The 15,960-nt window shown below is 35.7% G+C and overlaps 1 protein-coding gene across 1 annotated transcript in view; it reads left to right on the top strand.

Annotated features, from left to right (window-relative positions):
• Positions 1–15,960, top strand: part of LOC127634949 (ankyrin-1-like) — a 191,680-nt gene that overhangs the window by 55,567 nt on the left and 120,153 nt on the right. The window lies entirely within an intron of this gene.

The raw sequence follows: 15,960 nt of genomic DNA, 5'->3' as shown, positions 1-15,960 counted from the left end.
AAAATTTTTTTCTTGAAATTACTTTTTCTTGAAATTCTCATGACATGACACTTTAAACGTGTATGTAGTCATACACATTTGCTTCCTCATGAGGGGATTGTGTATTTTCTTTGCAAGGTTGAATATTTAGCGACAGATAAGAACTTACTCTAGCTCTCCTTTACCTCTCTCTACTGTACTTTCACCTAAACTGCCTGTTTGTGAGCCTGCTGTGCCTTCTTTGCCTTTTGCTGATGCAGTAAGTGTGCAAGGAGTTGGCAGCTTCAACTTCTGAATAATTCAATAGTGACAACCCTGCTGAGCCCCTTCCCCACTGTTATTATACATCTTTGGCATTTCCTTCAACTCTTTTTTTACCAACTTTTTTGGAAGTTGAGAGATTTCACTCTCATGAAAAATGTAAATGTGGGAGGTTTTGGCAAAAACCAAGGAGGTCTGTTTTATTTTAGGACTCATATCTACCATACTGGTAGTCACAGTTTGGGTTAATTTTATGTTTGGAAAATTGGAGTGCACTGTGAAGATAATTAAAAGTAGTAGTTAATAAATACAAATTATACCACCAAGGAAAAGGAAGTAGATTTAGAAAAGGAGGGGGCCAAGTATAGAACCCTGGGGGACACCATATGTAAGATGGCTAGTGGAGGATTTGTACCTATGGAAAGCTATGAAAAATGGACTCTTTAATTGGGTAGGAAATTGTGTGAATGATACCTATATATTTAGGAAAGGAGTTTTTAATGGCAGACTGTGTCCAAAGCAGAAGTAAAATCAAGAAGTTGAGGAGTACTAAATGCAACAGAGCCCACAGATAGATAAACATAATTAACCACCCTAAGCTGTGCTGTCTCAGGTGTATGAAATAGACAAAAGCCAAATTTGAAAGCCTCATACAGATTTTTATAAAGTGAGATGATAGTAACTAGGTAACAATTTATAGCTAAAGGCAGATTAGAGATTGGCCTATTATGGTGGGTTTGTTCCAAGCAAGTTTTTTAGGAACTGCTGTGAATGCATTAGTTTTAATTCTAGTGGAATAGTGACCTTGATATATTAATTAATGGAATGATGATAAATTGCAAATTCAGAAGAGAAGTCTGAGCTGCATGTAAATGACATGATGACGAGTTTGATTTAATAAATAATGCTATGAATGTGGACTGAGAGTGGAAAAAGAGCTGAAGTTGAGTTGAGTTAGGCATGCAACTAGCATTATTAATCAAAGATGAGAATGAGGATAAGTGTGTGACATCAAGGGCAGCGTTGTTTTTATGCTTGTTTCCAGAAAATGTTTTATATGGTTAGTTTTTGACCTGTAGCTTTCATAACAATGTGTAAGGCAGAAATGGAGACAGGAATTACATATCAAAATGAAGTGTATGACCATGAGAATGGGGTAGGAAAATTAACATTGCTTTGAACATTATTTTAGCAGCATTAACAAGCATGATAACAGTAGGAGATATGGCATATGCCAGAGCAAATAACTATTTTAGCTTAAAGAACAATTAGACTGTAATTTAAGACATCGATCGTACATCCGAAAGGTTCTATAGTATATTCAGACCTCACATTATAGTACTTACATAGTAGATCATAGTAGGGGTGATCTTTGAGCTATCACCATTCTGTCTAATGAGTGTACTTGTAAGTCACTTTAGTCAGCTAAAATGACAAATTAGTATTTTTTTACAAAATGCAAAAGGTACAGTTGTTTTCTTTATCAAAATGATCAGCTATGTACTTTGAAGATCTTGTGCTGTAGCTATTTGTTCAATAGGTTAAAAGATTAGAAACATAAGTGGGTAATTTACCTAAACGTGCCTTGGCAATAAATACAAACATATGCAATTTTCTCCTGTGATATAAGGATGACCAAGCTAACGATTCATACAAAATACAATGACGAGTATGTGAGTCTGCACCACAAACAAAGCGTAGTGCAGCTTGATAAACAGAGTCCAGTTTCTTAAGTAAAGATGCAGCTGAATGGATATATAATAGATCACCATAGTCCATTACAGATAGAAAAGTACTCTCTACTATTTTCTTTCTATCCCCATAAGTGAAGCATTTTTTTAAATCAATAAAAGAATCCCAATTTTGGCCTTACCTTTTTTTTTATCAGTATGTACATCGAAAGCTAATCTTTCATCAAGCCATATACCTAAATATTTATAAGAACTAACTCTTTCTATAGATATACCTTCTAAAGTCGAGATCGGCATATCTGCTATTTTTGAGCGAACACGACTAAAAATCATATATTTTGTCTTTTTTGTATTTAAAACCAGTTTCAAATGTAATAATTAATGCTGCATTATTTAAAACGCACTCTACAATCGCTGCAAGGCTTGATTTAAGGAGGGAGCCACTGTATAATTGTATCATCAGCATACAAATTTATTTTAGCTATATTTATTCCAACACCTAGATCATGAATAAAAATGGAGAATAAAAGGGGAGCTAAAACAGATCCTTGTGGAACACCATTGTTAACTTTAAGAATAGATGAGCTATAATTTTCAACTGAGACACATTGGGTTCACTCAGAAAGGTAGTTTTCAAACCATTTTAGAGTGACTTCACTAAGACCTATATGCCTGAGTCTCTGTAATAATAAATTATGATCTACAGAATACAATTCTTTAAAAAGATCAAGAAATAATGCTACACAAGACTGTTTACTATCTAAGGAATTAATCATATCAATTGTGACTAACATAGCTGCTGTAATAGTACTATTGCCTGATCTAAAGCCTGACTGATAGTCATTAAGGATATCATTATCATATAAGAATTTTTTTAAATAATAATTTACCAAAGATTCAAATACTTTAGCTAAGACGGGCAGTTTGGAGATATATGATGCTACAAGCTTGGCACATCTATTTTTGGGCAGTTTCTCCCATTCTTCTTTGCAGGACCTCTCAAGCTCCGTCAGGTTGGATGGGGAGCATCGGTGCACAGCCATTTTTAGATCTCTCCAGACATGTTCAATCGGGTAATTCAGGTCCAAGTCTGGACTCTGGCTGGGCCACTCAAGGACATTCACAGACTTGTCCCGTAGCCACTCCTTTGTTATCTTGGCTGTGTGCTTAGATGAACCTTCGCCCCAGTCTGAGGTCCAGAGCACTCTGGAGCAGGTTTTCATCAAGGATGTCTCTGTACATTACTGCATTCATCTTTCCCTTGATCCTGACTAGTCTCCCAGTTCCTGCCACTGAAAAACATCCCCACAGCATGATGCTGCCACCACCATGCTTCACTGTAGGGATGGAATTGGCCTGGTGATGAGCGGTGCCTGGTTTCCTCCAGACATGACGCTTGCCATTCAGGCCAAAGAGTACAATCTTTTGTTTCTCATGGTCTGGGAGTCCTTTAGGTGCCTTTTGGCAAACTCCAGGTGGGCTGTCATGTGCCTTTTACTGAGGAGTGGCTTCCGTCTGGGCACTCTACCATACAGGCCTGATTGGTGGAGTTCTGCAGAGATGGTTGTTCTTCTGAAAGGTTCTCCTCTCTCCACAGAGAAAAACGCTGGAGCTCTGTCACAGTGACCATTGGGTTCTTGGTCACCTCCTGCCTAAAGCCCTTCTCCCCCGATCGCTCAGTTTGGTTGGGCAGCCAGCTCTAGGAAGAGTCCTGGTGGTTCTAAACTTCCATTTACAGATGATGGAGGCCACTGTGCTCTTTGGGACCTTCAATGCTGCAGAAATTATTCTGTACCCTTCTCAGATCTGTGCCTTGATACAATCTGGTCTCGGAGGTCAACAGACAATTCCTTGGACTTCATGGCTTGGTTTGTGCTCTGACATGCACTGTTAACTGTGGGACCTTGTATAGACAGGTGTGTGCCTGAATTTACCACAGGTGGACTCCAATCAAGTTGTAGAAACATCTCAAGGATTATCAGTGGAAACAGGATGCACCTGAGCTCAATTTTGAGTGTCATGGCAAAGGCTGTGAAAACTTTTCTGAGATTTTTTTTTGTTTTTTATTTTTAATACATTTGCAAAGATTTCAAACAAACTTCTTTCACGTTGTAATTATGGGGTATTGTTTGTAGAATTTTGAGGAAAATAATGAAATTAATAAATTTTGGAATAAGGCTGTAACATAACACAATGTGGAAATAGTGAAGCGCTGTGGATACTTTCCGGATTCACTGTATTCAATCTGTGTCAAAAGTCAAAAATGACATTCCATTGCAAATGTTATGTCTTTGCATCTTTATTAATTTCTCATCACTAACAATTAATGTAAAATAACCACATAACTTTCACAGTTTGCTTAGTTAAAATTGCATTGGAAAGACTGTGTGAACAGCATCTCTATCAACATCAAGCATTGAATAAGAATGGGTTTGATATGAGTCCAGGGTGAGTTTGATGCATTCTATTACTCCCTTTGCCATCTTTGTTTCTTTATTGCATTAAACATTAATGGTACCTAATTTATTAGCTGTGAGAACTGTATACTGGACATGTCTCAAATAATTTTATATCAGCAGTGTTTGGTGTAACATAAGTGTTTGGTGAACAAAATAATTAGTTACTTCAATCAAATGACTTTTTATTGGATTACATGTTAAATTCTTGTAATCATTACAGTTACATTCAATTACATTACAGTAGTATTATTTATGTTGATTACATTTCAAACTTGAATTACTGTCATACTTATGTCTGCATTTCTGTGAAATTGGAAGGTTGTGCGCCCCCTAATGAGTCATTGTAAGAGAGAAATGCATTCTGAGTGTATGGCTTGTGTGTGAAAATGGACCAGTGGCGGCTGGTGATTATCAAAAATGGGGAAGCACAGATTATTGTTTGAAGTATCTGCAATGTTGCTCTAATAAACCTGCTCAAACTGCTAATCAAATAGTGACATTTCTAAACTAAAATAATGAACTAAACTGAAAACAAAGCAAAATGTCAGATTATGAAAGCTGAAATAAATGTGCAACGTCATATGTGTATCTCTGAGCGGCCAAACACTGTGCTTGACAGAAGAGATTTTACATTTCATACCCTGTCAAAAATGCACATCATCATTTTAATTGTTTGCTGTGAAGTCCCACACATTTGAGAGCTTGACCAATCATCATACAGGCTTCCAGGCAGGACAAAAATACATTGATTACAAGTCCAAAGCCACCTTTTCTGAAGCTAAATTTGTACTTATTCTCGTGCGAACCCACGTACACATGCGTGAATGTTGTCTTTTGGCTTCACTATATGCAACACATAATTGAAATTAATTTAAACTGACTGATCTCAGTTCAGAAAACTCTGGGCTGTCAGTAAAGGGTTAAACTTTCGACGCACTGAGACAAAACAACATGGCGCAGATCACAGCGGATTTTGCCTTTGGGAGAAACACCAATAGAAATACATCTGGTAAGTAGGGATGGGATGATATATCAAATTTCGATATATCACAACCCAACAAAATGATGAACCACATACAGGAGAAACATTGTTTTGTTGAAAAGTACTTGAAAGTGGAGTGAGGGAGTTCATCTTTGATGGATACATATTACATGGAAGAAATGGTCCATTTTACTCTCATTTCATTTTCAAATTTTAATAACAAATGAGCCTACTAAAGATGTGCTAAAAATGGTCTTCTCACTCCTTAATGAATGAACAGAAATGTCTGTGTGAGTAGGTGATATGCACATTAAACTCTTAAAGTGACAGTACCATTATAGTGCTTTGAAATACAAATGAATCTAAACTTAATGTCATTTCTTTGACATTTTACATATTATTTCAAACATTCCGAATAACCGAATGAATAGCATCATTATATACAATTTCAAGAAATAATACTAATTGATAGAATGTAACATTTTTATATTTTTAAAAAGTTAAAATAGGATTACAATAATCTCTAAAAAAATTATTTAAAAACAAAAAATGTTCACATACTTTTTCGGGATGGGTTCTGTTCAGTTCTATTGCTTGTTCTGCACCTGATCAGCATAAATGTAGTACCAATATTTTTGAAGGCTTATTTATTTGTGATCTTTCATTTAAGTGTTATCATATCGAATCGAGATAATATCGTAAATAATTTTGTATATCAAACAGAATCGTCAGATAACCATATTGTCCCATTCCTACTGGTAAGAAACCTAATTAAGTTTTTACATTGAAACCTGTCTGAGTCAAAATATTAGAGTCTCTAGTTTCATCCAATATGCCATTTTCAAAATGTTTGCGATTTATTGCAAATCGCTGTGCTGTTAAACAAAATTGTTAGAAAATCTTTTTTACTGTCCATCATCACATTGAGAATCAATGGGTTCAACCAAAAGCTGAAAAATATTACTTTCAGAGGCTTTATATGGAGTTAGGATGAAAATAAGGTGCATTTCGAACTGTTCTGAGACCAGTGCAGTCAGACAGCACACTGGTGGTTATGTAATTCACTAAATAGGGAGCAAGGGAACATCCAATAGTTTTCGTTTGCAGCTAAGTGCATTCACTCCTAAAAATCCAACCAAAAGTTCAGTTTCAGGGTACAGATGATGTTTGGACCACTCAACATGTTTGGCAGACATGGGACAGTGGTAATCAGTACAACAATACTTATTGTTCTCTGCAGTACAGGAGTTGCTGACTCGGTCTCTCTCCTGAAATAGCCCATGCAATAGTTATAGTCCTTGTCTCTAGTCTAGACAATAACCTTTGTTTTTATTTTTAACTTTTTGCTTAGAACCTTTTTATTTGCCTTCCCTGCTAAATCGTTCCAGTGCACTGAAGCTTTAACTGTAGTAATTCCCAGAATGCACCATAAAAACATGGCATCATGTCTCAAGTCATCTTTCATCCCTAATGTGCATGAAAGGGAAGCAATTCAGCACAATGTTGTTAGAAGAAAATTAATAGACTATCAGACTAAAGAAGTAATAGCCGCTTTGGATAAAAGCATCTGCTAAATGAATAAATTTAAATGCAAAAGATAGTTCTGAAATAATAATTGGTATAGGTGCTCTAAAATATAAAAGGTGAAGACAGAGAGGTGGAGAGATGCCAGAAGAATCATCACCGATCCTAGGGAAGCAGCAGCTAAATATCCTTAGGATACAATTGGCAGGCCTGGATGAACAAGCTTCTCCTAAACTTACATTTGGAACTTTATTTATGTAAGTTGTCTTTGATGATAGCACTGATAACACTCTTCATCTACAACCAAGATGCATGCAAGATGGCATGTACAGCAATTATGATAAATACCAGCTACATTGTTAATGCACAGACTGGTAAATTTAAAGTTCTGGTAAGCTGTGAATACAGAGAGAACACAATCTTTTTTTTTTTTAAAGAGGTCTAAATTGGTTTGTTAAAGAGTATACACAAGTGTGAACACTCATAAAAGAGTAACTCTGCTAGCAGCAGAACATGGGCAAAACAATCATGTAGAATAAAAAGGCATCATTTATCATTATGTAGATTTTCCACATACTGTTGAGCATATGAAGCTGCTGTTTCAATGATATGTTATGTGTTTGAATGTTGCCTTTTGTTAAATGTTTATCATATTGCAGTTCAAATTGCAATTGCATTACTTGACAAAATAATTGCAATATTACTTTTTTGGCCATATAGTGTTGCAATACACTATCCCATGTTGCAATGTGAATCACTTGACAGAAACTGAAGCAACATCAGCTGCAATTTTCTCAAATTCTGATCTACTGTACTTATGATCTTACTGTTTAAACTTTTATTTACTATTGCATATGATAGCCCTTTACACGTAGCCATCTACCTCCTTTATTGCGCCACCTGCTCAGACTGTCCTTTCATCATGTTCTGTTCTCTTGTTGTCTTTGTTGGCTGACTGTATTTGCCCTTTGATTTTATTATATCATCATCAGCATTATCAGAGTATTTGGATATTTTGAGTAACTTGTGTTGAGAAATGTTGCATTGTGTGAGTGTGTTCGCGTGTTTCGGTGTGACTGTTTTTTCTTAAATATGTTGCTTAACCATTTGGCAATGTTTGCAGTATGCTATTTGACCCTGAAAATGACTTAAGACGACATTTGGGAGGTTAGGGTTGTTGGGTAGCCTAATGGTGAATGGTTCAGAAACATAACATGGTCATATAAAGTGTGTGAGCTCAGACCCAGGTAAAGGTGTCATGGGAATTGGAGATGTACTTAGACCAAAGTCATTCTGTTTCACAATTTTTCTTGTGATGAATGCACAGTACCACTGAGGACGAAAAGGATCTGCTGAATGGCAAGTAACTCATCATAAAGATATATTTGACCAATCAGATGCAAGAGTGCCATGCAGAATAAAAACAAAAAACATAAAAACATTGATCTTTGTTTGATCTTTGTTTGTGCAAAAGTAGGTAAGGGATTATGGAGCATATTCCCACGGGAAAGAGAAATCTCCAAGGAGGTTGGTTTTTTTAAGACACCAGTGAGATAAAATGGAGGTCAAACAGACAATTTGCTCAAGTCTTCTGCTCCACAAAGACCTTAGTAATAGAGTTTCAGAAGAGATCTCAGCAATGGTTCAACTCTTTAGATTTGCAAAGATATCAAAGCCCATCAATCAACCCAGATAGCACACGCACATCTCTGAGATGTCTATTTTAGATCTTTTCATCTGAAAAGCATCACAATCTAATCAACATCTGAAAAACATCTAAAAAGATCAGGTTTGAAAACATTCTCAATCATAAACGTCTCAAAGACATTTGCTCAAGAGCAAACGTCTTATAGACTTATAAGTCTTATAGTGCAAATGAGCAAACAACCTAAAAATACATCTACAAGATGTAAATACACACATCGAATAGATGTGTGGGTGATGTACGTGTGCTTTAAGGGAAAGCGACAATCAAAATCAGAGATTTCAATACCCAGATAGCACAAGTACATCTCCAAGATGTCTGTTTAAGAACGTTTCATCTGGAAGGCATCACATTCTAATGAACATCTGCCACACATCTTAAAAAGATCAGATTTACAAACATTCTAAATTATAAACGTCTCAAAGACATCTCCTGAAGGTCTTATTGACATCTGAGAAGAAACGTCTGCAGATGAACTGCAGATGAGCAAACAACTTAAAAAATACGTCTTCCAGTTGTAAGCACACACATCAAATAGACGTCTGAGAGATGTACGTGTGCTAAAATTCACTTAAGACCAATTTATTTGAGCAATGTTATAAACATTAATGTTAATGATTTTAAATGACTTCTGGGCTATAAACTTATTCTCTCTGTTTGTTTGTGCCTCTTTCTCCTCCACTCTTCCCCTTGTCCATGTTTGTCTGCCTTTTCTCATTCTAGCCTACTTTTTCTGTGATCTGACTAATCAAAGAACACACTCCTGGTTCTTGTTAAGAAATAGAAGGGGTACCTCTCTTTTCTCTTCCAACTCTGTCTCTCTCCGTCACACTGCAAAAAAAAAAAAAAAAAAAAAAATATATATATATATATATATATATATATATATATATATATATATATATATATATATATATTTTCTTAATCAGTACTTTTGTCTGATTTGTCAGTACTGAAACATCCTAGAGAAACATTTAATAGAGAAGCAAAAATGTGTATGATAATAAGACTTGTTTATTATTATGTAAGTACTTTTATGGTTGTTGGTTAAAATAGCTTGCATGATCTAGGTGACATCAGCAGAAAAGGAAAGTTGTTTTAGGGGAAGAGCAAAGTTACAGTATTACATTTAGATTCTGAAAACAAGTCTTAATATCTAATGCAATTTTGCTTTTCAAGTAATTTGATCTTGTTTTAAAGATGCTTAGATATTTTTACTGGAAAGCGAGACAAAAATACTGGATCAGGTTTTGCAGTGCCGTTTCCATCTTTCTCTCTTTTTACCAGAAAAGTGTGAAGATTTAATGGCTTCTTGTGTTTATGTCGTGTGTCCTTTTAGGCCCATGTTGTTCATCGCTGGCTAATCGATCAGGACAATAGTGTGAGCTCTGAGCTGCCGGATGGCCAGGGAGTGTGGCACTATGATGAAACAGTAAATACCTGCAACATATACAGTATCTAAACTTTTATTCCCATTTATATATAAATACATATACATATTGTATATGGAAATTATCTGTCACTAGATATGCTTTTGTCATTGTTAGTGCTTTTGGTGTGGTTCTCTAATTTCATCCGCACTTTTTCTTGTGAATTTACTTTTCGCACCATAACGTTTTCGTACCATTCAGTATAACAAAATGTGGTTTTATTTGAGAGTTTCATATTACCCTTTGGTGTTGAGCTGGCTTTTTTTAAGTGATGGTAGATGTGGTTGTGGTCCAGTATGGTCCTGGACAATTTTTTGTTGGTTTATATATTTGTTCATTTTTTTTACTTTTTTCTATCAGTTGGTTTCACTTGACGTCGTTTCAAATATTGTTTGGTTGATTTCCATTTCTGTTATTTGTGGAATATTTAATTTTTTGCGTTCTTCAGTTTACTCACGCAGTTTAAAAAGAGTCCACGGGCTAAAAAATGTATAAAAAATAAATAAAATAAAATTTTGCATTTACATTACATTACAGCAAATAGTCAAATTAACCTAATTTACCTGTGGGTTCTTAAAGGAAATATTTACCCTAATATGAAAATTCTATCATTGTTTACATTATTTTCATTTTTGGGTAAACTATCCATTTAAGTGTACACATTTTGATGTGTTACTTACAAACACCGTATCATGTAAACACATTTGTATCCAGACATCTTTGCATGCACTGATGTGTGTTCAGACTGTCCACATCTTTCCATGTTGTGCAGTGAGAGCTGAATCTAAGTGGTGAGTGAGGTTCAGTCTGTTTCATCTGTGTTGATTCATGTCTGTGGGTTGTGTTAGTCCTCATTTCATAGTGTGTGTGTGTGTGTGTGCTGTGTTTCACTGTAGATGTGATGTTTAGTGTAGTGTTAGTGTCTCTGTATAAAGAATGCTTTGACTATCTGTGATTCAGGTAAGTCTCCCATTTTTCTTTGTATGTATTTATCCATACCAAAGGACAATAAAGCCAAATATCCAAGTCATCTCCTTCTTATAGCTCTTAAACATGATGTTATTTTAGATGAGTTTGTAAAATCATGTGGTTATGAACTAGGGGAATATTAAATACCCAAACATATATACCGTGGCCCCCAAAATTATTTGTACATTTAAAACACATTTCATTAGAAAATAAAAAATAAAACCAAGTGGCACTTAAAAGTAAAGCACTTCACAAAAATATATATTTTAAGTAAAAAATTATAAATTAGTGATATTTGGTAATCCTCTATTTGTAAAATGTTATTCGTTAAAGTCGTAAATTTGGAAATTCCAACTTCCTATTAGGAAAAGTGCAATGGAACACCACTTGATGTCAGACTTCCAACTTGGAAAGTCATGCAGAACCTTTCAATTATGACGATGCCATGATGCGGGAGCATGATGTCATGCAAACATGTTGGTATCGAGGGGATGTACAAAGATAATAATAAAGATTCACTTTTATTAAATAATATCAATCAATGAGTCAAAGTTCCTACCTCAAACCCATCCTAGCCTTAATGTTCAGAAAATTGAAATTAGTTCTCAGAAAAAGTCTAACATCATTTCTTTGCAGATGCCTTTTGTTTTGCTGTATTATCTAATGCCAGTGGTTCTCAACCTCTTTTTAATGAACGCCCCCCTACTTAATTCCCTTAAAGTGGTATTGTTATTATATTTAACAAATAAGTGAAAAGACCAAATATATTGAATATTTTGTCCCACTGAAATGCTCATTCTACCTTACAGCATTTTAAGTTGGTTTAAGATGTAAATTTACTGGTATCAACAATAGTAAAGTTATCTATAACATCTATAAGAGTTGGAACTCCTTTCATCAGGTCCTTATTCATTCAAATGAGTCATCTCTTGGATTTTCTGAAGGCAAACAAAATCAGTTCATATTGTCTTGTCCATAAAATATATATATATATTTTTTAGTATTTACACATTTCTATTTCATCTATAAAAAAAAGTGTATTTTGCAATTGCCGTTATGAAAATGTAAATGTATTTATTTATTTTTATAGTCTTAACAGTGGTATTTTTTAACAAGACCATAGTACAAGAACATGGAAGCATGGATCAACTTCAATACCATGGTTAGATGTGACATGATTTCTATAAAACAAATTATGGCATTTTGTAATTACAAACAGCAGGAATACTCTAAAAATGTAAAAACAATAAATACAAAATATAAATATTTAAAAGTTGTAACAAAAATGTATTATATTCCCTCACTCCCTTAATGTAGCCTATGACAAATGCATATGATGATATGTATTATAAATCAATTTCTGCCTAAAGTACCGCTAGTTTTACTATAGTTAATTCAAAGGTGGTAATGTAGAATTCTGTGCCGAATTCAAATGGTTTCCATGTCTTTTTCCGTGCTTCTCACTGGTTCTCGCAGTGCTGCAATGATCAGAGGTGCGCGTTTAAGAGCTCGAAACTGGTCTGTGAGTAAAAACGCACCTGCTTTGTGCTCGCGCTGCTCTGTCCTAAAGAGCCATACAGGTGTATTAGTGGAGGTTGTGACTTCACCTGTCTATTTGATACAACAGATAGATGTGTCGCTAGACTTCAGAATCAGATGAACCGTGGTACAAATGAATACCAACCCATATAATGGAGTCTAGATAAACATTTTAATGGAAACAGGAACTTGACGATAGATGTGTTTAACATGACTGATAAACGCCCCCCATTTGTAACCTAACACCTCTCAACTAATTTGCTCTCAGCACCCCTGACATCCTTTGAACACCCACTGGGAGGCGGTACTGCCCCTGTTGAGAACCAATGGTCTAATGTAATGAAATTGATGCATTTCAAGTGTGTCTTAAATGTCCAGGTTCTTTTGGGACCACTGTACCCAAGCAAGAACACAATACACGTTGTCATTGAAACAAGCTGTACAATATGACACATTTATCAAAGGCATAAGAAAAAAGAATTAGAAGAGTGAGGCACATCACCTTTTTCTTAATACTGTGTAAAATATACTTATTGAATACTTATTGAGATATTTATTGAAGCTACTGTTAAATTTAAAGTTGTCTGATATGTGCAATGAACAATAATGGAAACATGCGCACCAAGTGTTTGTAAGTTTCGTTTTCTTGGGTCGGCAACTTGATAACCACGCACTGCAAAAGCTCTTAAAACTGCAGAGTGTACCTTGTTGACATGTTAATGCTTTATAATAAGACCATCAAACGGCTGCAGGGCTCTGCGTTGAAAATCACAAAAATTGTACAGTAGATATTTGTCAACCATTAGAAAGTATTGTTTCTATTGCAGTTAAGCTACAATCAGCCGCATGGTATGGAAAGCACGTTCTAAAAAATATTATTATATATTAAATTATATATTATTATTTTTCATCAGTCTATATATTTTTGTGTTTTGCGTTATGTTCATGTGGGGACAGACTTTCTTATATGTACTATAAGAATGGGGGGCTTCAAGGAAAAAAGTAAGGGTTAAGTTCAGGATTAGAAATTTTGTTCCAGGACCAATAATAACACCGAGAATGGTGCAGTCTTTACAATCTCGTAAATTATTCTTGGCCTTGATGTCACTCTGCTTGTTCTACAAGGACTCAATGTTGGCTAGCAGGATACTTGGCAGGGATGGTTGTTATGCATGGACCTCAGACCCTTCCATGCCCTGTGGCAGCTCTCATAGTGTTTGATTATGTTTGGGGTAATTGGTTTATATTGCTATATTCCATTCAGAAGAATTTATTTCGGCATAATCTAGTAAACTAGTTGCTGTCGTTTAGTGTTTAAGATTATCTGATGATGGTATATGTGTTCAGAGCAACATGTGGTATGCTATACAACACATAGCAATAATAAAGAAAGAGATGCATGGAAGATGCCTGCTCATTACCATGCCATCTTAATTTACCAAGATTGATAGATTAGCGTTTGTCTTTCTAACCTTTAGGCCACTGTAATTGTACTGTGCATTCCTTGGCTGCGTCATTTATTCTTTACTGTTATTGAAATGGAAATTGCTGTTGATATCGTATAGAAATGTTGCCTCATACCCTCGACAGAGATGGAACAAGATGTCTTGTCAGCACTGGGACTCCTCTGACATCCATTCCCTATATACTTGCCACCTCATTATATATACACTTTTGACAAATTTCTACATTCAGTTGGGCCACTGCCTGACTATGACTCCAGGTGGAGTAATACTCAGGGTTAGAATATGCTGTATAGCTGCATATCAAGCAGAAAGGCCACTTGTTTTAAGACAGAAGTGTACAGATCTCTGACATGGAAAACAGGTCATGTGAAAGGCCACCAGTTTCAAGATGGAGAAAACAACCCTGAACGAGGGAGGAAACAATACATGTCAGGTACTTAAAGTTCAGTGACACCTTTATAATTCTGTTCCAAATCACATTTATATAGCCATTGCGATTCAGTAGGTCTACTCTCTCAGGAACACACATGCATAGAGGATGCATTATGTCCGATAAGGTTAAATGCTAAGGATATCAATACCAAAACCTGGGACACAGTATGTAAAGTGCACTGGCAGTGGAGGGATGTTCTGGACCGCATCTCGGGCATGGATGATTGAATTTCCAAAATAAGTAACTTGTGATACAGGTTCTGAACCCTTCCAAATTCTTTGGTTTATTCAGAGGAGGCAGAGCTACAGCCCAATGCTTCCACCATGGGGTGTCTACCAAAGTCCCTCTTCAGACTCACATTTCAGCTCTCCTTCACCAGTCAAAGTGTATTTGTTGGAGGAATTTTGTAAAAGATGGTGTCCCTGACAACTAATGGTCCTGTCCTTTTACCTTCCTCAACTTAGTGAGGAACTTAACCAACTTAGCCTGGCCATCTGAAGACAAACCTGAAGCCTAGAGTTTTCTTAAAGTGCAGAAAGCAGTTGCACTGAAAAATTGGTGAGGACCCTGTGCATGAAGGTAAGTCTGAATATCATTCAGTCCACACATCCTGGTGGCCAGTTAGTGGTCAATGGTTGTACAGACAAATCTGTCACATATGTATATAAGACACCATGTTATCATGTTCCAATGTCCTGGTAGGGATTTGGTTGTGGTTAATGGTTATACAGAGAATTTTGAGTATATCTTTACAGCCAGATTGTTCTGGAACAGTTGTAGCACATGGTGGTGAGCTACCTCGGTGGCTTCCATGTGCTTCTTACGACAGGAGAGCGCTTAGTGAAGTTTATTTGGTTCACAGCAGCAGGTGGTGAGAGTAAGTGATCCAGGAGATGGAATCTGAGGAATAATAATTGGGTGGCCAGTTTAAGCCTCTTTGGAAGTTACATCCTTAAAGTATTTTGTATTCCACCAACAGCGGTGTCATGACTCACCGCTTCCATGCCACAGTTGTTTTGTTTTGTTGGGCTTTCCATGTTATTATACTTCATTATATTATGAATCTCTGTTTCCTTCTATGTCATTTCAGCCCAGTCACACAAAGGAAAGGTGAATTTAAGACATTTATCAGTGCACCACCAAAACGTTGCATTGGTGTCAATTTAACATTGTTTTAGATGATTCCTTTTTGATTAAAGCCTCGATTATCATTATAAATGTATTTGACAGTAGTGACCTTTCATTTCCATTTCAAGTATTTTTCATGAGAATGTATTACTTTAAAATTAAATATTGAAAATGTATGTGCCTGTTAGCTTTTGTATATACCTTTTGTCTCCATGTGGTTTGGTATACTGTATGTTCTTGTACATTTTGCAAGATGTGCTCGAGTATGTTTTTTCAAATGTGCAGAGTAAAGATCAGTCACACTAAGACATGTATTCCATAGAGTACAGTAATAAAAATAAATCAACATATTGCTGTTGTAGCTACTTCTGTATTATACTTTATTTTAACACAT

Source organism: Xyrauchen texanus, chromosome 4 (genome assembly GCF_025860055.1).
Source record: "Xyrauchen texanus isolate HMW12.3.18 chromosome 4, RBS_HiC_50CHRs, whole genome shotgun sequence".
NCBI classification, from domain to species: domain Eukaryota; kingdom Metazoa; phylum Chordata; class Actinopteri; order Cypriniformes; family Catostomidae; genus Xyrauchen; species Xyrauchen texanus.
The sequence above is the reverse complement of the archived record's forward strand: the minus strand, read 5'-3'. Positions and strand labels throughout refer to the sequence as shown.